At 47.2% G+C, this 24405-nt stretch overlaps 1 protein-coding gene across 7 annotated transcripts in view; it reads right to left on the bottom strand.

Moving 5' to 3' along the window:
- NCAM1 (neural cell adhesion molecule 1) overlaps positions 1–24405 on the bottom strand; it is a 215364-nt gene that overhangs the window by 155974 nt on the left and 34985 nt on the right. The window lies entirely within an intron of this gene.

Genomic DNA, 24405 nt, shown 5'->3' with positions numbered 1-24405 from the left:
TTTCCCCATTATCTCTTAGCATATAATGCTCCCAGAATCCCTTGCTGCTGTGGAAGCACAGTATGCTAAGGCCATACGGCTGTGACGTCACCCGCGCGAAGCGGGTGCGTTTTCCGGCCCTGGTGGACACGCCGTGGGGGGCGTGCCTAGGGGTGTCACGGAGCTGGTTTGCCCTCATTGAGAGAACCGCTCACGTGACCTGCCTGTCGCGCCAAGAAATCAGTTTGAACGCATGCCCCCTCCTGCTGCTGCCCGCGCGGTCTATGGGCACGATAAATGCCTTTAGGCAATGTGATAGCGCCCTGCGCGGACGCCTCGGCACTGTCTGCGGCAGTATTGACCTGACCTAAGAGATAGCAGGGTAAGATCTGTCTGAGAGACGCATGTGCTCACACGTGGTAATTACATTTGATTTTATATAATAGCTTTATTGCATACAGCGCTTTTCTCGCAAAGGGACTCGCTGCGCGTCACGATTACCGTAAAGTGCGCGGTACGTCGCACACAGGAATTTTTAGACACAGCCCCTGGCCAGATGAGCTTGCAATCTATAATTTTGGTGTCGCACATTTTTGAACACATAGACCTGCGGTGAAAATGCGAATGTACGCGCTCTGGTTATGAGTTTCTTGGTGAGTAGCGCATGAAATAAATAACTACGCCCTAACAGCAACCCCGCCACCCCACCCACCAACAATTCCTTTATCGCATCGCAGCAAGACACAGAGATACCTGAAAATGGCGCAACTGGCATTAATACGCAGACGCGGCCTGGCGCAGGTATATTTCAGCTGCGACAGAACGATGACTTTACACTGAGCTCTACGAACAGTGGCGGATTTCACTACTCGCCGCTAGTAGGCCTGGGGGGACGGCCCTCCTCCTCAGCGCATGACGTCACGACATGACACCCGTCACGCGGCATGTGATGCCGCGTTGTCATGAGGAAGCGACGCTACAGGAGAGGGCCTGCTACGGAAAAGGTAGGGGACATACACAAACAAATTGCCTCCCTCAAAATTGCCGCGCCCCCCAAAAAATTGTCGCTCTAGGCTATAGCCTACTTAGCCTACTGGGAAATCGCCCATCGCTGCATCGTCAACTACTGTTCCCGTAGTCCGAGCGGTTCTAGACGCCCGTAACATAACCTTAGGGTTTACATCAAGCCCCAGACACAAAAACGTGGAGAATGGAGAACTCGCACACGTCCTCCAGTAGGGATATATTTTAGCAGTGCTTGTAAATGAATCTCAATTTGTCCCGGCACTCGGGAAGCTGAGGTCTTGCCCGTCCCCAGCAGACGTGGCACATGGCCCAGCTGTCTGACAGCATTCCTCTCCCGGGAGATTCGGGAGGCCCCAGACTAAATCCTATTAGCTGGAGATGACAACATGATGTATAACATAACACTCTCACTCTAAAGAAGAGCTCCATAATGAATTAGACGTATGGGACCCATTTCGCCTTGAAGTAGGGAACGGGGTCCTGCTCTACGGTGGCGTGGGAGGGAGAGAAAGAGAGAGGTGGGGAGAGAGAGACGGGGGAGAGAGGGACGGAGGGAGAGGTGGGGGGTGAAGAGAGGAAATAAAGAGATAGGAACTGAGACTGTAAGAGAGGTAGGTATAAAAAAAGGAAGAGAGGGCTTAGAACCGGGTGGGCGACTCCAGTCCTCAAGGACCACCAACAGGTCCGGCTTTCAGGATAAGATACACCCTTGGTTCACCCACAGAATATAAGTGAAAATATACTGACAGCATTTCCTCTCAATATGTACAATACTCCTGAAAAGACCGACCGTACCCAAGTATATTACAGTGCCACTGGGACATGCTGCTCTCTGCAGTTATCAGAATAGGTACAGTATAATATAACCTCACGTTTCCCACTTCCCGGGAAATATACCACTAGTGTGCATTATTCCAAATACCAGGGTCACATGTCAATTAAGAGGCAGCTTGCATGCTACACCTATATTTAAACAGTACATTTGTATGTATGCATTTTATGTATATAATGTATGTTTATGTATTGTATCTGTGTCAGGTTGGTGACGGTATTTCATTTTTAATTATATGGGTGATCCGTGTTTAAATGGGCAAGTATCAATAAGAGACGCACTGCGAGTGCTCATTTGCATGTCATTACCCAGAATCCCTGGCTGCAGTGGAAGCATTGTATGCTACGGTAGAGGTTCTCAATTGCAGTCCTCACAACCACTCAACAGGTCAGATTTTCAGGATATCCCTGCTTCAGCACAGATGGCTCAATCAGTCCCTGCTTCAGCACAGCTGGCTCAATCAGTCTCGGCTTCAGCACAGCTGGCTCAATCAGTCTCTGCTTCAGTACAGATGGCTCAATCAGTTCCTGCTTCAGCACAGGTAGCTTAATCTCTGTGAGCCACGTGTGCTGAAGCAGAGATGTCCTGAAAACCTGACCTGGTTTTTTTTGTGTTTGTTTGTTTTTTACAGTTCAGGGTCTTAAAAGGTTGGAAATAATTTTTTGCCTGTGCTCCATGTCCCCCAACCTCCGTGTTTCTATTCCAGCACATCGTTAGCCGGGTCCTGACCCCGAGCAGGTGTGCCGGCGATTGGAAAAATAAAGGGTGAAAAGAATACGCGGATACTAACGAGGGAGGTGGACCCGTGGTAACCTCCACAGATACACATCTGGTTTTGCTCTGCGTTTCGTATATATCTTTGTCTAGCTGCTACACTTCCTATTGAGGTAAACGTCTTATTTTTCATGTTCCTAAATAAGGCAATCATTATATGCACAGACATTATCATTAATAAGGGTGCCCTGAACCAGGGGTGCTCAACTCTTGTCCTCAAGCCCACCCTTAACCCCCCCCCCAACAGGTCAGGTTTTTCAGGATATCAAAACTTCAGCACACATGGCTCAATCAGTCCCAGCTTCACACAAATGGCTCAATCAGTCCCAGCTTCAGCACAGGTGGTTCAATCAGTCCCTGCTTCAGCACAGGTGGCTCAATCAGTCCCAGCTTCAGCACAGGTGGTTCAATCAGAGCTATATATGCTGAACCTTGGATATCCCGAGACTCTGACCTGTTGGAGGTGGGTGGGGGGCTTGAGGACTGGAGTTGAGCACCCCTGGACTAGACTAACCTTCAGGGTTCTCCATTGGAAGACCAGTGAAATAACCTGCCCATACGACCTTCCCGGTACATCAAGGGGGCACTGGTGCCATTCCAGCTATCAAAGCATGTTTTTCAGAGTCGGCCCATGTTCAACGGTGATCGCCATTGGAACAGGCGGATCCCCTCTCTCTTACCGTACAGGTCTTTGGGGGAGGGGGCGGTCGCAACTATGTAATGGCTACCAGGGCGACCCCGGGATTCCACCATCGTAAAGGTTCACTAATATTTCCAGGGAGCATAAAATGTCAGCCCGGCGTGCAAAACAGTGCAGTGAAACGTGACGAGACCAGCTCCTGGACGGAATCAGACACCTTCCAGATAACCACCAAACACGTGGACAAATAACGTGTTCTTTTTCTGCAATAAACTCTTCTTTACCACTAAAAGGTCTGACTACAACCATATGCAACCTGTCACCCCGCTTGGATGCCTCAGGCAGTGACTCAACAAGCCGCAAAATAACGCAGTGAGGCAACAACAACAAAATCACACTTTAACAACCGATTTGAAGGTGTGATGTGTGCCGTGCCTGATGAATGAGGATGTTTGCTTTGCTGTTGAAATAATCACGCTAGGAAATGATGCCCGGTAATGTGACTACTGCACGTGTATTTCATGAGTGTCACACGGCCGGTATTAATTCACGCTGCACGATGTTACTAACCCTATATATATACCTGAGTAATAGTGCCTCATAATTCAATGCAATTACATTTATCAACAGTGAGCGCGTCTCGAGGTTTGCAATCCACACTCATCTCGGAAGATGAATTTGTATTAAGTGCTTCTGTCACCTTGATTAATGGCGTTCATTAATAGAAGTCAGCGCTCTTAACCCTTTCCACTGCAAGACGGGCAGTGGACACCCTGCTTCTGCATGCACAGCTGACCCGTCATCCATGGAATGGGATACAGCAGCAGTGGCCAAACCTTAGACAATGCTCCCCAAACATCTCCTTCGGGGATCGATAAGGAGGGTTGTCTGTTTTTTTTGTAAGAGTCACCCGCTTAAGGGGGAGGGGGTTGGTTATTCCAGATGATAGGACATCTGTGACATTACAATTGCTTAATTCAGGGGTTCTAAACTCCAGTCCTCAAGACCCGCCCAGCAGGTCAGTTTTTGAGGATATCCCAGCTCCAGCACAGGGGGCTCAGTGGCTCAGTCGAACATTGAGCCAACTGTGCTGTAGGTTAGATATCCTTAAAACCTGTCCTGTTGGGAGGGGTTGGGGAGGGTCGTGAGCCCTGGAGTTGAGAACCCCTGGAATCGGTTAGTAGGCGTTTGTAAATGTGTTTGCGTTTCTGTATTTCAGGCGTGTCTTGTTACGTTTGCATTCGCTCTTGTATTTTTCGGTGCCTTGAGGATTGGGGAGGTAATTTCAAGGTCTAAGACTCTTGGTGGTTATTTTTGGATTGCCGATACTGGCGCCGTTTATTAGATGGTTAAAAACGGATAAGGAAGATGGTTTAATCGTTGGCCGACCACTTTGGTCTGTCCTGTTGTCTTTGCTGGTAAGTGTTTGCAGGTATGTCCAGATACAGTACTTCTTTGTTCATCCATGAAGCTAGTAGTCATTTAACTATGTTTCAATTTGCTTAAATGTTTAAGATGTGTTTGTTTTTTTTAGGATCCATCCAACACCCTCAATTAGAATCAGAGCAGCCACAGAGGTCTTTAGGTTGTGGTTGTTAAGAAGGGGACTCATTTTGAGAAAAAACATTGTATGGTGCTCAATAAAAAACAGCAGAACTTAAAACATGATAAATTCTTGAAAAGAATTGAAAAGTCTCTTTGCCGCTCCTCCCGCTGGCGCTCCAGGGCTGTGATTCACACGTGGGTGTGACGCGTCCTAAAGTGATGACGCGTGATGTCTCCTTCACGTGACGCACACGGAAGTGTTGGCGATTGGCGTGTGTGGGTCTGTATTACATATAAATAACACTCCTTATGGGTTAGTAGTTATTCACCTTGAGAAAGGACTTGTGATAGTCCGAAACGCGTTGGTGTGGTTTTCTGTTCTTTATCCATTAAAATAAGCTTTAATTTTTATTATGGGAACGCATCCTTGTACTTTATTCTGCCTTTGCCAGTTTTGGATCTAGTGCTCCGTTTTTCTTCCTCGTTTTGACTCATTTTGAGAACTGGAAAACCAACAAGAGTTTGTTGTCTTAGACCAGGGGTGGCCAACACCCGCCCTAAAGGGCCACCAACAGGTCACGCTTTCAGGATATCCCTGCTTCAGCACAGATGGCTCAATCGAAGACTGATTGGGATGATAGGGGGACCCCTGCTGCAGCCACAATGGTATGGTGTGATGGTGAACGGTGCTTAGGGTGTAGTACAGTAGTGAACAGGGAGAAAGAGAACCCTCTATAGCACTCGGGTTCACGCTCTGATGATGAGTGGGTGATTTAAAACATATTCTTTATTAGTGGCATATATAAAATAGTAGATGTTGGAACAACGTACTGGAGGTAGGTTGATCCTGGATATTAGTAGCCGTGTTGGCTCCGGATCAGTTAGTAGCTAATATACCAGATATAACTATATTGGAACACTGGTAACAGAACAGCACAGAGATCCTGATGTGGACCTGTGTGATGGGGGTGTGCTGCTGGGTGTGCTAAAATAGGTACTGAATAGACATATCACATTGTAGCAGGGTCTGCGTAAGTCCTTTAATAAGGTGGTAGGTGTGATATGTATATGCTGATAGACACTGGGAACATATATATAGTGGTTATCAGTGGTCGTATGTGCTGTCAGCTAAGTTGCCACTCTGTATATAGGTGTGGATCTAGCTAAGTGTCAGAATGACCTGAGGTAACCTTGAAATGCTGTACTGCAGGGGTAAGTGTCCTGCATTAACCTCTAGGGCTGTATGTAGCAGGTAGATAGTGTAAGCAGAAGGTAAGTTTAAAGTAGTCTTTAACAGGAGGGCACTATAGCTAGATGGTATGTGGTCATATCCTAAATCAGAGGGTGAGCTGGAAGTAAGCACAGTTAGTGACCCTATGTGCTGCTGTCTAGAGTATCCCCAACAGCAGCGCAGCTAGGGTGTTACTGCGGGTGACCAAAATTCAATAATCTATGTAGGTTTAGCACTCTCTAAACAGACACCACACAATCGAGGCTTAAAATGACCATCGGGGCACTTTTAGCCTGTATATCCTGCACGAGCAGGCTGCCGCATGAACTCGCGGTTAGAGACACATAATGCGGAGGCAGTCACTGGTCTGCGCGTGCACGTGGGAGAAGGCACCCTTCTCCCACGTGCACGCGCAGACCAGTGACTGCCTCCGCATTATGTGTCTCTAACCGCGAGTTCATGCGGCAGCCTGCTCGTGCAGGATATACAGGCTAAAAGTGCCCCGATGGTCATTTTAAGCCTCGATTGTGTGGTGTCTGTTTAGAGAGTGCTAAATCTACATAGATTATTGAATTTTGGTCACCCGCAGTAACACCCTAGCTGCGCTGCTGTTGGGGATACTCTAGACAGCAGCACATAGGGTCACTAACTGTGCTTACTTCCAGCTCACCCTCTGATTTAGGATATGACCACATACCATCTAGCTATAGTGCCCTCCTGTTAAAGACTACTTTAAACTTACCTTCTGCTTACACTATCTACCTGCTACATACAGCCCTAGAGGTTAATGCAGGACACTTACCCCTGCAGTACAGCATTTCAAGGTTACCTCAGGTCATTCTGACACTTAGCTAGATACACACCTATATACAGAGTGGCAACTTAGCTGACAGCACATACGACCACTGATAACCACTATATATATGTTCCCAGTGTCTATCAGCATATACATATCACACCTACCACCTTATTAAAGGACTTACGCAGACCCTGCTACAATGTGATATGTCTATTCAGTACCTATTTTAGCACACCCAGCAGCACACCCCCATCACACAGGTCCACATCAGGATCTCTGTGCTGTTCTGTTACCAGTGTTCCAATATAGTTATATCTGGTATATTAGCTACTAACTGATCCGGAGCCAACACGGCTACTAATATCCAGGATCAACCTACCTCCAGTACGTTGTTCCAACATCTACTATTTTATATATGCCACTAATAAAGAATATGTTTTAAATCACCCACTCATCATCAGAGCATGAACCCGAGTGCTATAGAGGGTTCTCTTTCTCCCTGTTCAATCGAAGACTGACCCACTTATTGAGCCACCTGTGCTGAAGCCGAGACTTGATTCAACCACCTGTGCTGAAGCAAGAATATCCTGAAAAACCTTGCCTGCTGGTGGCCCTTAAAGACTGGAGTTAGCCGACCCCTGATTTAGGGAGTGTCCCGTCTCTAGCACTGCGTTTCGTGACGAGGTGAGACCACATGCACGGTGACCTCCACTTCTAATCATGCACTTTTTACTTCTGTGTCTGCAAAACTCCCAACATAAGATGTAGATTGTACGCTCTATTGGGGCACGGTCTCCTTTAGCCTTATGTTGTTACCTATGGTACTTATTCCCAGTGTTTCTATTGTACATTATTTACCCCCTATTGAAATATTGTACAGCGCTGAGTACAAGGCTGCTGCTATATAAATACAATTATGCATGCATACAGCAGTGCGCCGCTCATACAGCGGGTTCCGTTCCAGGCCGCTGCTGTAAAGCGGAAATCGCCGTAAAGCGGGGCCCTACTGTACTGTATTGTACCTTTCAAAACAGAGATGCAGAGCTGTAACCCGACTGTTTCGCTGACAAATGGCATCTGACTAGGAGTTGCGCACGCGCTAAAACTGTTGTTTAGTGACAGCCGGATACTCCGCTGCTGTGCACATCATGCCGAAAATCCCCGGAAAAACAGAACAAGCGCAGAACCTACTGAATATGGGTATACATTGGGAAATGCCGTATGAGCGGAACGCCATAAAGCGGAGCGCTGTAAAGCAGGGCCCTACTGTACTTATTGACAACCACTGTTGAAACATCAAAACACCTACATACAGTCACATGGAAGAACAAAGCTTTCTAAGGTCACAATACAAGATAGCTCATGCTGTTTTACTAAAGGGAGGTTTCACCCCTATTACTATATATACACTATATGCCAATGCAATATTACAACAGATACACATGGAAGGGAATTCAGGGACCCTGATTAGACTCATGAGACCACTAATTAACACTATGCAGCTGTGGCTTTCCCTGTGGCTTATGCCAAACTGTCTCTTCCATTGACTACAGCCAGAGACGGTCCTTAGTAAAGCATCTCCGCAGCGTAAACAAGGCTGACGCAATACACCGGGATCTCATAACTCATAGAGACTTCATGTTATAGTATATAGCAGCATTTCATGATAAATACTCCCGTTTCCCCCAGGAAATAAACATACCGCAATATCATGCAATACTAAACATGACAACGCCCATTTATCAATCCCAAACTTCTGCTCCGTATAGAATATCCCAAGACACATTGTAGTCCTGCAACTAATTACAGACTATCGTTAATTCCTATGTATCCTCTCCAAACAAAGAGAAGTAATTGTTGTGGGAAAGGATGCCCCTGGGATGCATAGATTTTAGGAACGCGGATACACAAAGCCAACGTGAAAAAGGGTGTCACGGTGAGGTGTATAGGAAAAGTTGCCCTTTACTTAACAAAAGTAGCAAAAAAAATGACATTATTCTTTTAAGACCTGGCGTTTTAGAGTAATGATTATCAACCAGTGTTTGGCAAACAACTATGGATATTTAAGGCGTGTCCCAGAGATTCACCCAAACAATAGTGGATTCCAGGCGGTATAAGATGGTTTTTGAGTCCGCGGGAGGGCTGCGTGCTTAGTAAGGCCCAAAACCGCACTTCAACAAGGGTGGTATAGCTGTCACTTACCACGTGAGCTTCCAAAGTCGCATCCCACAATGCCTTGCATGCGCCGCTGCAAGGCATTATGGGGAGAGACTTTGGAAGCTCCTGCAGAGATGGACAAATAAACCCCCACTTTGTGCAGTTTGGGACCTTACTAAGCAAACAGCCCTCCCCATGGGCGAGGGGACACTATGCTGCCTGGGATCGGTCAGACGTAGTTTTTTTTTTATTTAGCAGGCGTCTGTGGAGTACGAAATAAGATTTATTCATCCGGGGTTCTTTGGATGAGCTCCTATAATGTACATTATGTACCTGTATGTTTCACTGTACTGTGCTATGGAATATTGTTTGTATCTTATAGATAAATAAAAATAACACCATGAAAAATCATTTACAGCGCTTTTCGTGGTAAGAAGGAATCTTTTCAACAAAACCCAGAATCACCACACAATGAGGAAATAAAATGTTATTTATTTTGCTATTCCTCTCAAGTCTTGCACTAAAATGTTGGCTACTGTAGCAGAAAAGGCCATTTGTTTTAGAAGACACACAGTCTGCACAGCATCAATAAGGAAACTGTAACCGGATCTTTGCATAGGTCACATCTCCCAGATGAAAGACTCAGACACACTTGTTCTTTAAGGGTTTGGATGAGCATATTGTTACCCATATGTTCCATAAGAATTTGAATGTATCAAATTGGTTTTCCAGCTCTTGTTCTCAAAGCACAGGCCTCTCACATCTGTCACTTCTCCCACTGCCACTTGTGACTGAATGTCTTGCTGGAATAACATTAGCTACCAGAATATCTCTCTGGGGGACCATTTATATTTGCATTGTGTCCAGGTGGCTACAGTTTGGCCTCTGCCAGCACAGAATTCCCAGCCATGGCTAACCAACAACATCCTTCCAGGTAGTGTTAGACCAGTGGTGGCCAACACCAGTCCGCACCGGCCACCAACAGGTCAGATTTTCAGGCAATCCCTGCTTCAGCAAAAAGGTGGCTGTGCTGAAGCAGGGATATCCTGAAAACGTTGCTAGTTGGTGGCCTTTGAGGACTGGAGTTGGCCACCTCTGTCTTAGACACACACATCATCACTGCAATTTGACCACTGTCTCCGCTACGTTCAACGGTGATGACCCCAAATAATTTGTCTTCAATAGAGTAAACAAAAAAAATTACCTCCCCCCAAAACCCAAACAACATTAACCCCAGAAAATACAATAACATTCTGATAACAGCAATGTCGGCTGTCAGAACGCGGTTTAATATTACTCGTCAAGCATACAACGCTTGCACTGTCAACAGCATGTCCCCCTGGGAATAAAAATAAAAGCATGATTTCCATTGTTTTGACGTTTGAATATTTAATCCCATTAGCAGGCTCACTCATGCTTGGATAATGTCTCTAGTCAGCCGGGCAGAGCCACACTACAGAAGATTACAGAAGATTTCAACAACAAATGGAGAAAGAACCGGAATTTACAAGGAAATTGTACACTGATGTAAAAGTGTTAACGTTTCATTCCCTAGCACCCTCGCTCTCTCTAGCACGGGTTCCCAACTCCAGTCCTCAATCCCCCCCTCTCCCCCCCCCCCCAACAGGTCAGGTTTTCAGGATATCCCTGCTTCTGCACAGGTGGCTCAATCAGTCCCGTGGCTCAATCAGTCCCAGCTTCCGCACAGGTGGCTCAATTAGTGCCAGCTTCAGCACAACTGGCTCAATCAGTCCCGGCTTCAGCACCGGTGGCTAGATCAGTCCCAGCTTCAGTACAGGTGCTCAATCAGTCCCTGCTTCAGCACCGGTGGCTAGATTAGTCCCAGCTTCAGTACAGGTGGCTCAATCAGTCCCAGCTTCAGTACAGGTCGCTCAATCAGTCCCTGCTTCAGCACCGGTGGCTAGATTAGTCCCAGCTTCCACTGAGCCACGTGCTAAAGTTGGGATATCCTTAAAACCTGACCTGTTGGGGGGGTCTTGAGGGCTGGAGTTGATAATCCCTGTTCTAAGGCCATTATAAATGTAAAATGGACACAACAAAACTGCAACAACTGGCTCCAATCAGACAAATAAACCGCATTCCTGATGCTATATTGAATCCTGAGACTTTTAGCATCAAAACCTTCTGGTATGCTAATATGTCAACCATACCCCAGTATTTCTTCACTATACATGTAGTAATATAAAGTACTCCAGGTAACCGTTACACATGCCTGCCAGAGAATTCAATCCCACTGACCGTATTCATTGTATTGTATTGTATGCCTTTATTTATATAGCGCCATTAATGTACATAGCGTATCACAGCAGTAATACACGTGACAATCATATAAATAACAAATAATAGAAATAACACATAATGGGAATAAGTGTTTCAGACATAAACGTAACGTTAGGAAAAGGAGTCCCTGCTCCGAAGAGCTTACAGTCTAATTGGTAGGTAGAACGTACAGAGACAGTAGGAGGGCGTTCTGGTAAGTGCGTCTGCAGGGGGCCAAGGTTAATGTATGAGGTGTTAATTATCAGCCACGGAGCTACTCGTATGCATCTTTAAGCAGGTGTGTTTTGAGGTTGGTCTTAAAGGTGGATAGAGAGGGTGCTAGTCGGGTATTGAGGGGAAGGGCATTCCAGAGGTGTGGGGCAGTCAGTGAAAAAGGTTTAAGGTGGGAGAGGGCTTTAGATACAAAGGGGGTAGAGAGAAGGCATCCTTGAGAAGAACGCAAGAGTCTGAATGGTGCATAGCGAGAAATTAGGGTTGAAATGTAAGGAGGAGCAGAAGAATGTAAAGCTTTAAAAGTGAGGAGGAGAATTGAGTACGAGATGCGGGATTTGATTGGAAGCCAGGAGAGGGATTTCAGCAGGGGAGACGCTGAGACAGATTTAGGAAAGAGTAAAGTGATTCTGGCAGCAGCGTTTAGGTTAGATTGAAGGGGAGACAGGTGAGAGGTGGGGAGACAGGTGAGAGGCAGGGAGGCCAGACAGCAGGAGGTTACAGTAGTCGAGACGGGAGAGAATGAGGCCTGAGTCAGAGTTTTTGCAGTTGAGCAACAGAGAAAAGGGCGTATCTTGGTAAGATTGTGGAGGACAAAATGGCAGTTTTTTTGCTAACTTTTGAATGTGAGAGGAAAATATGAGAGAGGAGTAGAGTGTGACCCCTAGGCAGCATGCTTGGGCTACTGGGTGAATGATGGCAATTCCAACAGTAATGTGGAAGGAGGTAGTAGGGCCAGGTTTGGGAGGAAGTATGAGGAGCTCTGTTTTTGACATGTTAAGTTTAAGTCGGCGTAGGGCCATCCAGGAAGATGTAGCAGAGAGACATTCAGAAACTTTAGTCTGTACAGCAAGTGTAAGGTCAGGGGTAGAAAAGTAAATGTGTGTGTCGTCAGCATAGAGGTGATAGTAGAACCCAAGAGATGTGATTAGGTCACCCAGAGAGAGTGTGAAGAGAGAAGGGGTCTCAGGACATAGCCCTGAGGTACCCCCACAGAGATCGATAGAGGAGGAGAAGGTGTTGGCAAAAGAGACACTGAAAGTACGATGGGAAAGGTAAGAGATCCAGGATAGACCATTGTTACGAATACCAAGAGTATGGAGAATGTGAAGGAGAAGAGGGTGGTCCACAGTATCAAATGCTGCAGAAAGGTTGAGTAATATAAGCAGAGTGTAATGACATCAGCATGTAGGTCAATAGCTATTTCAGTGAAGTGGGAGTGTGGAAGCCAGATTGTAGCGGTTCTAGGAGAGAATAGATGTTGAGAAAATGGAGCAAGCGAGAGAATACAAGACGTTCAAGGAGTTTAGAGGTAAAAGGCAGGAGGGAGACAGGTCGATAGTTAGAAAGACAGGTAGGGTCAAGCTTGCTGTTTTTGAGTAATGGTATGACTGTTGCATGCTTGAAGGAAGAGGGGAAAGTACCAGAGTAGAGGGAGGAGTTAAAAATGTGTGTGAGCATAGGGATTATTTAGGAGTAAGAAGTTTAAGGAGATGGGAGGGAATGGGAGGGAATGGGGTCAAGAGGGCAGATGGTACACGGAGAAGAGGAGATCAGCAACGACACATCCTCCTCTGTGAGCATGTATAAAGAGTCAAGGAATGCAGGAGAAGAGTTAGGAAGAGGTGAAGAGGTGTAGGGGATGTCCTGACGTATGGATTCCACCTTTTCCTTGAAATAGTCGGCAAAGTCCTGAAGTGAGATGGAGGAAGAAGAGGCAGCTGAGGGTGGTTTGAGTAGAGAGTTAAAGACAGAGAAGATTCAGCGTGGGTTAGACTCGTGTTTGTGTTGAGTAGTGAAGAAAAGAAGGTTTTTAGCCTGAGAAAGGGCAGAGTTGCAGGAATGTAGCATGCCCGTGTGGGATTTTAGCCAGGGTCTGGGGTTAGAAGGGTGAGAGTGGCAGAGAGAAAGTGGGGTACGTAGATCAAGAGAGGAGGATAGGGCACAGTTGTAGTTCCTGACCAGGTTGTCAGGGTCTGGGGCAGAACTGAGAGAGGGAGGAGCGTAAAGTGGACTCAAATGCTGGTAGGTTAATAGAGCGCAGAGACAAGGGTAGATGGAGGTGGAGAAGGGGAGAAACGAGAGAGAGAAAATGAGGTGATGAGATGGTCAGAGAGAGGAAAGAGGGAAATGGAGAAATCAGAAAGAGAAAAGTTTTTTGTGAAAACTAGGTCTAGGTAGTGGCCATCCTTGTGGGTGCTGGCTGTAGTCCACTGTTGAAGGCCAAAGGAAGAGGTTAGAGAGAGAAAGAGAGAAGCCCAAAGGCGAGAGGGGTCATCAATGTGACAGTTGAAGTCCCCAAGGAGAAGAACAGTGGAGTCTGAGGAGAGAAAGGAAGAGAGCCATGATTCAAAGTGAGAGAGAAAGGTAGAAGAGGGGATGAAAGAGGTAAGTGGGCGATAGATGACCGCCACATGGACAGGAAGAGGAGAGAAGATCTGGACAGTGTGAGCCTCAAAAGAGGGAAAAGCAAGAGAGGGAGGAATAGGAAGGGTATGGTAACGGCAGAGAGAGGAGAGGAGGAGTCCCACGCCTCCACCCCTGCCATCAGGGCGTGGAGTGTGGGAGAAAGAAAAGCCACCATAGAAGAGGGCAGCTTCCAGAGCAGAGTCAGACTGAGTGAGCCAGGTCTCAGTTATAGCAAATAGGAGCAGAGAGTGAGTGAGAAAAAAGTCATGCACAGAGAGGAACTTGTTAGAAAGGGAGCGAGCATTCCAAAGGGCACAGGAGAGAGGAGGGAGGGTGGCAGGGGATGGGTATGAGGTTAGAGGGGTTGACAACACAAGGAGTAGAAGTTGTATGTGGGAGGCGAGGACGAGAGCATACAGAAATAAGACAGGGACCAGGATTGGGAGAGATATCCCCAGAAGCAAGGAGGAGAAGCATGGATAGAAAGAGAATATATGAGGATGATTTGTAGGGGTGTGATTTAGTGCAGGGGGTATAGCTGTGTGGTGTCAGAGGGCGCAGGTAAGAAAGGAGTTCATATGAACAGAGAAGTGGGGAAGGAAGGAGAGATGGAGATATTGAATAGAGTTAGAGACATGATGAGGCTGGTAGAAATTAGTGCGTATTTGGAAAAGAAGTAAGGTCAAAGCAAATAAAAACAGTAGTGGTGGCATGGCAGCAAAATTTTATGCTGACATGTGCATTCTGGGATAGATAATGTCCTCCTTTCCAGCGTAGTTCAACATCCAGGATTTAAGTTTTGTCCACTTGTTTCACTCCTGTTGAATTCCACACTGAATTCTACTTAAAAAATGCTACTTTAACTGTACGCTGCGGCATTGCTGCTCCCCCACGGTGTGTCTCTAGCTATAAAGGTCTTACAAGTCACCTGACTGAATTAAGGTCAGCCCAACCAGCTCAATAAGCACATGTGAGGCACATTCATCACACACCTTTTGTAACAATGTCCATTATCTTATCACTGGGCTGTCTCCTTCCTCTTAAAACCTTATTTTCATAATCTCATCGTAACCAAAAACTAAGGAAAACTAGACTTAAATATGATTTTTTTTAAACACTTGTATTTATCTAGTTAAAAAAATGTTTTAAAGGAGCAATCCATGCAATATCCTACATTAAATGAGTATTGTAATATTAGTTAATACTTACTACTCTTTTTTAAAATTCAACTATTACTGCCATTTTTAATGAGTTTGTATATACGGAGTATCCTTTGTTTTATATAGCAGGTTCAACCCACCTTTTCAGCAGTGCAAGATCTTTGCAACACTTTCAATTTTGTGATCATTTGTTGCCAATGTTCCCAGCAGTTTGAGCTGCAAACTGTAACCATACATAATGTTACCTTAGTGATATAAGAATACACTGTAGCTGCTGAGTTACACTGACTGAAGGATTGATTGAAACGGAAAGGCAGCCATTTAGTGAACCCTGGGAAGCAGGATCTTTGCCGATCGATTACGGGAGAACGAATCGATCGGCAGCTTAGGCGATTTGTTTTCAATAAAGGCAATCAAAGGCGGCATATATTTAAAAAAAAAAAGATTATTTATTTATTTTTAAAGTGCCACGTGGACTGACTCTCTAAGCCACTTGAACACATCATCGCCATTACTTCTCCCTGGTACTGAACAGGACTGCAGTGTACACAAAGCTGTTACCTCTTTGTGAACCCAAAGATACGGCCATACCAATGTGACTGAGGAATTTGTTCCGGCCTCGGAAAGCCTCACGCCACAAATACAGATGCTACGGTTATCGTGTGTAACCGATGTATATCAGCAGCCCCATGCTTTCTGCGCGCGCTGACTCACAGGCGTCTCTTTGCACGCCGAGACTCTGCTTCCCACGCTTAGCATCAAAACAGAAGCCTTTTTCTGGAATGCTCCCCGTGTTCGCATGTCTTCCGTGGCTGTGCTCATCGCAGAGAAGGACGCAGATGGTCAGTGCGTGCGTTCACTTTTGTGTTATTTTTTTTTTTTTAATTCCCCGGTAAACAGCACTGCACGCACTAGAATAAATTAGTGCCATCTAGTGGAGTCAGAGGCATTTAATCAGTGCCGGCCCTGAAATAACACTGCGCAGAGAGATAGAATTTCTTTTCTGCGTCCTGGAAGACGGAATGGGATATTGGAACGCGGCCAAGTCTCGAGCTGCGGTTCGGCCGCAGAAGCTCCCGCAGCCGCTGGACTCTCAGTTGCCAGTTGCTTTGCCAAGATAAATTCATTTCAGGGTTAATTTAAAGGTTAGGGGTTTAGGGTAAGGAGTTACGTAGGGGTTTAGGGTAAGGGATTAAGGTTTTTAGGTATGGTGTAGCGTTAGTATTAGGGCAGCGTTTCCCAAATGGTGGGTCGCGACCCGGCACCGGCCACGGCACCAAAATTGCCGGGTCGCAGCCAGGCTGGCCGCGCGGTGTCTGCCGTCCGCCCCCCTCGAGTTAAAAAAAATGGCAGCGATCCCCCCCGCGGTCCCGCGCGCATGCGCAGGGCAAGCAGGGCCCGCTCCCTTCCTCCCCCCCGCTCCCTTCCTCCCCCCCGCTCCCTTCCTCCCCCCCGCTCCCTTCCTCCCCCCCCGCTCCCTTCCTCCCCCCCGCTCCCTTCCTCCCCCCCCCTCCCTTCCTCCCCCCCCCCTCCCTTCCTCCCCCCCCTCCCTTCCTCCCCCCCCCCCTCCCTTCCTCCCCCCCCCCCCTCCCTTCCTCCCCCCCCCCCCGCTCCCAACGTGGGACGGAGGAGGAAGTCCTCTGCGGCCCGCTTCCTCCCGCGACCCGCTTCCAGAGCTCACCTCCCGCGACCCGCTTCCCGAGCCCACCTCCCGTGCCACCCCCTCCCGAGCTCACCTCCCGTGCCACCAACTCCCGAGCTCACCTCCCGTGCCACCCCCTCCCGAGCTCACCTCCCGTGGCACCCCCTCCCGAACTCACCTCCCGTGGCACCCCCTCCCGAGCTCACCTCCCGTGGTACCCCCTCCCGAGCTCACCTCCCGTGGCACCCCCTTCCGAGCTCACCTCCCGTGGCACCCCCTCCCGAGCCCACCTCCCATGCCCCCAAGCCCACCTCCCGTCCCGGGCAGCAGGGGATATCGGGGGCAGCAGGGGATATCGGGGGCAGCAGGGGAAAGCGTCCGGCGGCAAGGTAAGTCACCCCACCCAGTCACTGTCAAAGTCACTGTCAAGTGTCACTGTCACCCACCCAGTCACTGTCACCCACCCAGTCACTGTCACCCACCCAGTCACTGTCACCCACCCAGTCACTGTCAACCCCCAGTTACTGTCACCCAAAGTCACTGTCACCCAGTCACTGTCACCCACCCACCCAGTCACTGTCACCCACCCAGTCACTGTCACCCACCCAGTCACTGTCACTCACCCACCCACCCAGTCACTGTCACCCACCCAGTCATTGTCACCCACCCAGTCACTGTCACCCACCCACCCACCCAGTCACTGTCAAGTCACTGTCACCCACCCACCCAGTCACTGTCAAACCCAGTCACTGTCACCCACCCAGTCACTGTCACCCACCCAGTCACTGTCACCCACCCAGTCACTGTCACCCACCCACCCAGTCACTGTCAAAGTCACTGTCACCCACCCAGTCACTGTCACCCACCCACCCTGTCTCCCACCCACCCAGTCACTCACCCACCGTCTCCCACACACCCACCCAGTCACTGCCTCCCACCCAAGTGTCCCAGTCCCCCCTCCCAGTCCCCCCAGTCCCCCCTCCCCCCACCCATGCAGTCCCAGTCCCCCCTCCCCCCACCCACCCAGTCCCAGTCCCCCTCCCACCCACCCAGTCCCCCCTCCTACCCCCACCCACCCAGTCCCCCCCCCCAGTCCCAGTCCCCCCACCCACCCAGTCCTCCACCCCAGTCCCAGTCCCCCTCCCCCCCAGTCCCAGTCCCCCCTCCCCCCCAGTCCCAGTCCCCCCTCCCCCACCCACCCAGTCCCCCCCTCCCCCACCCACCCAGTCCCCCCCTCCCCCACCCACCCAGTCCCCCTCCTCCCCCACCCACCCAGTCCCCCCCCTCCCACCCACCCAGTCCCCCTCCCCCACCCACCAGTCCCCCCCTCCCACCCACCCAGTCCCCCCTCCTCCCACCCACCCAGTTCCCCCTCCTCCCACCCACCCAGTTCCCCCCTCCTCCCACCCACCCAGTCCCCCCCTCCTCCCACCCACCCAGTCCCTGGCCCCCCCTCCAGTCACTCACATCCGTCATTGCCTGTAATTCACTGTTTGTGTCTGTGTGCGTATAGGGGAGAGCGAGTGTGTGTGTGTGTGTGTGTGTGTGTGTATCTGTATCAGTGTCTGTGTGTGTTTGTGTGTGTGTGTGTGTATATATCAGTGTGTGTGTATCAGTATCAGTGTGTGTGTGTGTGTGTGTATTAGTGTCTGTGTATCAGTGTCTGTATGTATCAGTGTCTGTGTGTGTGTGTATCAGTGTCTTTGTGTGTGTGTGTGTATCAGTGTCTGTGTGTGTGTGTAGCAGTGTCTCTGTGTGTGTATCAGTGTGTGTGTAGCCGTGTCTCTGTGTGGCTGCGTGTGTGTGTGTGTCATTGGCTGCGTGTGTGTGTATCAGTGGCTGTGTGTGTATCAGTGTGTGTGTCAGTGGCTGCGTGTGTCAGTGGCTGTGTGTGTGTGTGTGTATCAGTGGCTGTGTGTGTGTGTATCAGTGGCTGTGTGTGTGTCTGTGCAGGCCCTATAGGCCAGTATAGGCGATAAAAAATTTAGTGGGTCACGAAGGAGAAGTTCAAAAATAACCGGGTCACGGAAAAAAAAGTTTGGGAAACCCTGTATTAGGGGGTTAAGATTACGGGTTTTTAGGGTAGGGGGTTAGGGTAGGGGTTTAGGATAGTGGGTTAGGGTAAGAGTTAGGTTTTTATGGGTTGGGGTTTATAGTAAGGGGTTTAGGGTTGGGGTTAGGGTAAGAGTTAGGTTTTTATGGGTTGGGGTTTATAGTAAGGGGTTTAGGGTTGGGGGTTAGGGTAAGAGTTAGGTTTTTATGGGTTGGGGTTTATAGTAAGGGGTTTAGGGTAAGGGATTAAGGTTTTTGGTGTATGGTGTAGCATTGGTATTAGGGGGTTAAGATTAGGGTTTTTTAGGGTAAGGTTAGGGGCTTACCTTGGCGGCGAAGTGGCTTGTGGCGAGAGGTCCCACCGGCGAGGTAAGTGGCGGTTAAACGCCGGCCGAGATCTAGTCGTGGCAAAACGAGCCGTGACTAAATGTCCTGGACGCTGGAAAAAGCTACAGTATATTGCAGGTGGCAGATGGGAAGAGCAGCTACTGGTACCCACCCGTAAGGAATAGCATGTAAGCCCCATCCTTACACAGAACATTTAGGGATATGATGCATGTTATCACACCTCCGATGTTCTAATCTATTTATTCATTCAATGAAAAATGAATTTAGTGTTTAAAGAAAGATAGGCTCACACGGTTACTTGAAAAGAAATCCTTAGTCGGCACTTATAAATAGGACATAGAAGTGTAATAAGTGATCCTCAATTTGAAATACGTTGGCTAACAATTTCTGGAATATACCCTTTAACTAACTGTGATATGCTGTCTGCAGTGATCCTTACCTTTCTTTTTGTATTTATAAAGATTCAGATATAGCTCGTTGCATTGGTTCCCCAGAAAACACAACATATCCCCTAATACCGTGGAATATCCCTGAGTTTCAATTCAGTGGTGGTGAGTAATATCACAACCAATCCACCATAGATCCCAGGAGAAGACAGGGATGCCTGTGTGATTGGAAACAATGGATGGGATAACCCAATAATGAAACAAATATTACAGAAATCCAAAGGAGAAATAAAAGGGGGAAAAACATACATACAATTTCTAATGTCTTGTTACTCCCTCAAAAAGTAGCATGTACTCAAAACGCTACTTACAATGTCAATAAGGCTGCCATCGTATGAATCAGTTGCCCACGTTTTCCATAAAGAATTAATGCCTGTGTTGTTTTAAGCCAGTGGATACCCAATTTGTTGAGTTCATTGGTGAAGCAGTTCTCCCAAGTCCCATGGGTATGAGGTTAGTCTCACTTCCAACATCAATATCCCCGTCTGCTTAACTTGCCTCTTACTCACTCAGGCCAGGATTATTCCATTAAAGTCAAAAGATACTATATCCACGCACATCCTTTTAAGTCTCTCTCTCTCTCTTATCTTTACGATGCTGGATACAGGCCCGCAGCCCATTCTGACCAACCATTTCTTACTTATCCATCCTATCCAAGCTAATATCACCAACTGTTTCATAGTTCTCTGTTGAAAGAGGAGTTTGTATTTTGGCCAAAAAGCTGCCTGCCACATAAACTCATATCCTAGCGCACAATGCCAGCTCACATACAATGACTTGAAATCTTGTCTCAACGGATGAACTCTCCCCCCCGCTTCCTCTGCTTCAGCGTTGTAGGGCGCTGGCTTTGAGATTCGCAGAACCCCCTAAACGTGGGGTGGCCAACTCCAGTCTTCAAAGGCCACCAAAAGGTCAAGTTTTCAGGGTATCCCTGCTTCAGCACAGGTGGCTCAATCAGGGGCTCAGTCAACCACCTGTGCGGAAGCAGGGATATCCTGAACACCTGACCTGTTGATGGCCCATGAGGACTGGAGTGGGCCACCCTGTGCCTTAACCATTTATTATGCGTGTGTGGCACCCCCGCGAAAGTGCCTAAATATACTACTGCATTACTAAATTGTCATATTTTACCATAAACAGATATCTCATATATACATATATTCATTTGTTCAAATACACGTTTCATTTGTTATAACAAACAATATGGGGTCCATAAAAAGTTTCCCATGGGGTAGAAAACGATTGTTTCAGAGAAGAACTCTCAGATTTCTTTATATTTTAAAAGCATTTTTAAGGCTAAGTAAATTGGTAAATCAGTTGTAGGAAGCATATGTTAAAACTCTATACTATATATCACTTGTCTCATATACACTGTACATCTACATCAAGATCACGCTTTTTAGGTTTCGCTATATTTAGCCTTTCAAAATACTCCAGCTAACCCAATGTAGTGCGGATTATATATCATTATACAGTGCGGTGGATGAGATAATGTGGGATCCAGTTACGTACTGGACGTTTCAGTGGCGCAGAACAAATTATGATGGGGGGTTCCATGCTGAATATTTTCCTTTTAGTCGCCAAGAACACTACAACACAGGCCCTACCAGTGACAATCAGCCCTCAGATACAAATACATGAATATGCAATACTGGAGTTAGTGGTATTTATACAGCACGTTCCAGTTACCAAGAATGTTCCATCAAAGGCTTTCATGTGGCCAAGTTAGAGGAGGAAATGTTGGGCTCCACATTCTTTGGCGTTTGGTCTAGAAGGCTCTTATTGAGAGAGTACAGTAACGTAGCATTGTTGCTGCCCAATTAACAATTGTGGGTCCTGCATAATTTAGGGAGGGTTTCTGCAGAGATTCCTATGATGCTGGGATGTATTACACTGGGAGACTTTCCGTTCAGAACATGCACTGGCCCACGGACTTAGCAACACAATGCCAAACATGTCCCTCCCAGGACCACAGGGAACCCATTCCAGTGACATGTTTACGGGCTCTCACCTGGGTAACCGATACCTTTTAATTAGACTTGGGAGGGGTTTGATTTCCTCTGGCTGCTCCCTTCTACGTGATGTCACAGCGTGATGTCACTGCGTGATCAGCGGGGGCTTGTACAGCCAGAGTCCCCCCTCCCCTTATCTTGACCGGTTCCCTGATAAGGACAAGATGATAAGGGGAAAGAAAACACTTGATTGACAAACACTTCCACATTCAGAGGCCCCTAAGAAATTCCACTGGCCGCCCATGTGGGACTGCACCTTTCCCCTCTTTGCTGACAGTGAGAGGCTATAATGCCAACTTGCTGTCCTTGTAATGACAAAGCTGTAGCATTTCTTATGCTTTGTACTTTATATTATTATTATAATGTGGCCTTCTTAGATATACAAGCTCATTTGATAAGGAACAATTATTAATGCAGAATGACAGATTGGCCAGAGCAGGCTCTGGGCCAGCACAAGTGGGTATTCATCTGGAACATCAAAAAGTACAACTGCTTTGTTACAATATCATCTCAAGGGACCAATATAAACTCAAGGTTAATAATCAATGAAACAGCCACGGCCCTGATCTAAGCATATTGACGGACTTCTCAGCGGGAGCTAAAATATAGACAAGCTACACTCCCGCCTGCTCCTTGAGCATATTCAGGGCCTTTTATAAAGATTTCAGATTATCTGATAATACACAAAGGCTGCAGATTACACAGAGCTGTCTCACGTCAAAGGCTGTCGGGGAAAATACTGCTGTCGGCCTTTAAAAATGCTGGTATTCATGAGTGAAATGCAAGGTTAAGGTGTGAGATTTTACTGCCAAATGTAGTGATCTTCAGAAGATATCAATGTCACTCTAGCTGCATAGAACGACATAACCCAAAAACATGATGAGAGCCCCTACATTCAATACTGCCAATTGCCCTTTTCATGAACCGTGAACTCTACCCCCTTAATACACAGCAGAAGAACAACAAACGCATTGTACGATCCTGTTTTCTATTACAGTGGTTTGTAGGAAACAATTCAAAACTTAATGCGGAAGACATGGCAATTGGACCAGATATATTCTGCATCTCTAGTTTGAAGAGCGAGAACGCAAATGAAACACCAACAGTTTTGAAAACATCTTCCTTAAATATAAAGTTGCAATTCCGCTTGGGGGGGAGGGGGGAGAAATAGTGCCGTACCTTCATATTCTTAGTGGGGATCCCACGGACTCCCCAGATAAACGCTGCTGGTGGGAAACAATATGGCTTCCAAATCATGCGGGATCCATGGGTCAATGGGAAGGTGCAATGTCATTGTTTGCGGTTTCCTATTGGTCGAGAGCGGCGACCGTGTTGGATCTTCCATGATGAGCTCCAGCACATAAGACATTAATTATCTCAGGAACCGAGAAGGGGGATGGGGTGGGGAGGGATGTAGTCCCCAGAAATAAAAATAGCAAGGACCCAATGATGTAAAAAAAAAAATTTGGGGGGGGATTTGTACCTTTGGTCGTTTTGGTTTCTGTTGGAAATTATGACGTTTTCCTGCATCGGGGGGCTTAGAATGGGAACAGTGAACCAATCGTGTCTCAATTCCTAACCTTGTTAGAGGGCCAACAGAGATAGGGAAAGACAAGAGGAAGATTGTGAACTGTGATGCAATGTTTCAGCTTATCGTGTTTCTAATTTTAGTAAAAGTGCCAGTCACCCAGATATAACTAGTTAAACATGTTGCTATCATTTTTTTCGGGTCTCGCTTTTTAGTCAGAAGACAAAATGCTTTTTTTTTTTTTTAAATTTTTCAAAGAAACAAGAAAATATTTCGTTTCAGCTCCAATAATTCATCCAAGAAAGCCAATTCCTGCACGTCAACTTCTTTATAATTATATTTGCGGGGCTTTACAAGATTGCTCCATTCCTCAACTCGGATGGTGCCGCCGGTAAGCAGGTAATGCTTCCAAAATGTCTGTTCTCCCGCCTGCCGATAAGGGAAAGCAGTGTCCTGGCATTAAATAATATTTCATTCCAGGAGTGTAGGCCTTTACCTAATGACATTTCAGGATGCTTCACGACCAGGAGCAGCCAGGGGAAGCTATTTTTAGTTGTAATCCATTTAAAGGGCTGCATTCCAACAGACGCAATGTTTCAATCGACGCGTAAACTCTGTGCGTTCACTCCAAGTCTCCAAAAAGCAGGGTGGATAAGATAAAGCCTTCATTTCAGATAAGAAAACATTCTTGTTCCACATGTCTTTGCGTGCTACTGCTGGCTTGCATCCCAATTATATAATAAATAGCAGATGGGTTTTAGGCACAAGGACATTTCGTAGATAAGTTAGCATTACAGGAGCTGGGGGGGGAGGAACGGCACAGATAACTCATTCCAGGGTGCATATTTATTCCTGGTTACAGATGTCAAGTCGTCGCGTTCGCCCGCTGAGCACAAATGCATTTTATGCTGAAAATGTTTACAGGACTAGGGTAATTGCCAGTGACTATTAGCAATACACCGGTGGGTCATCTGGTGGGGAATTATTTCACAATGCATTAATTAACGGGGTATTACATGCATCACTTTTCTGGCCGACTCCAATGCGGCAGATGCCTGGAAAAAAAATTGGCGCCAACAGAAACTGAGACAAATGTTCTACTCTTGTCAGAAATCTCATATTTTATCCCGGAGCTGCTGTCACTATACCAGGCAATGGGGTCTTCTTACTAAAGTCCCCCCCCCCCGGCTGCAAAAATGGTGGGAAAACGGTGAAAAAAATAGCTATATTCAAAGAAAAGGCATTCCGTTGAAAACAACGGGCGTTATTCCTCCGATAAATCTGGTGCAATACTTTTAATAATAATAATAATAA

This window comes from Ascaphus truei, chromosome 6 (genome assembly GCF_040206685.1).
Source record: "Ascaphus truei isolate aAscTru1 chromosome 6, aAscTru1.hap1, whole genome shotgun sequence".
NCBI lineage: Eukaryota > Metazoa > Chordata > Amphibia > Anura > Ascaphidae > Ascaphus > Ascaphus truei.
The sequence above is the reverse complement of the archived record's forward strand: the minus strand, read 5'-3'. Positions and strand labels throughout refer to the sequence as shown.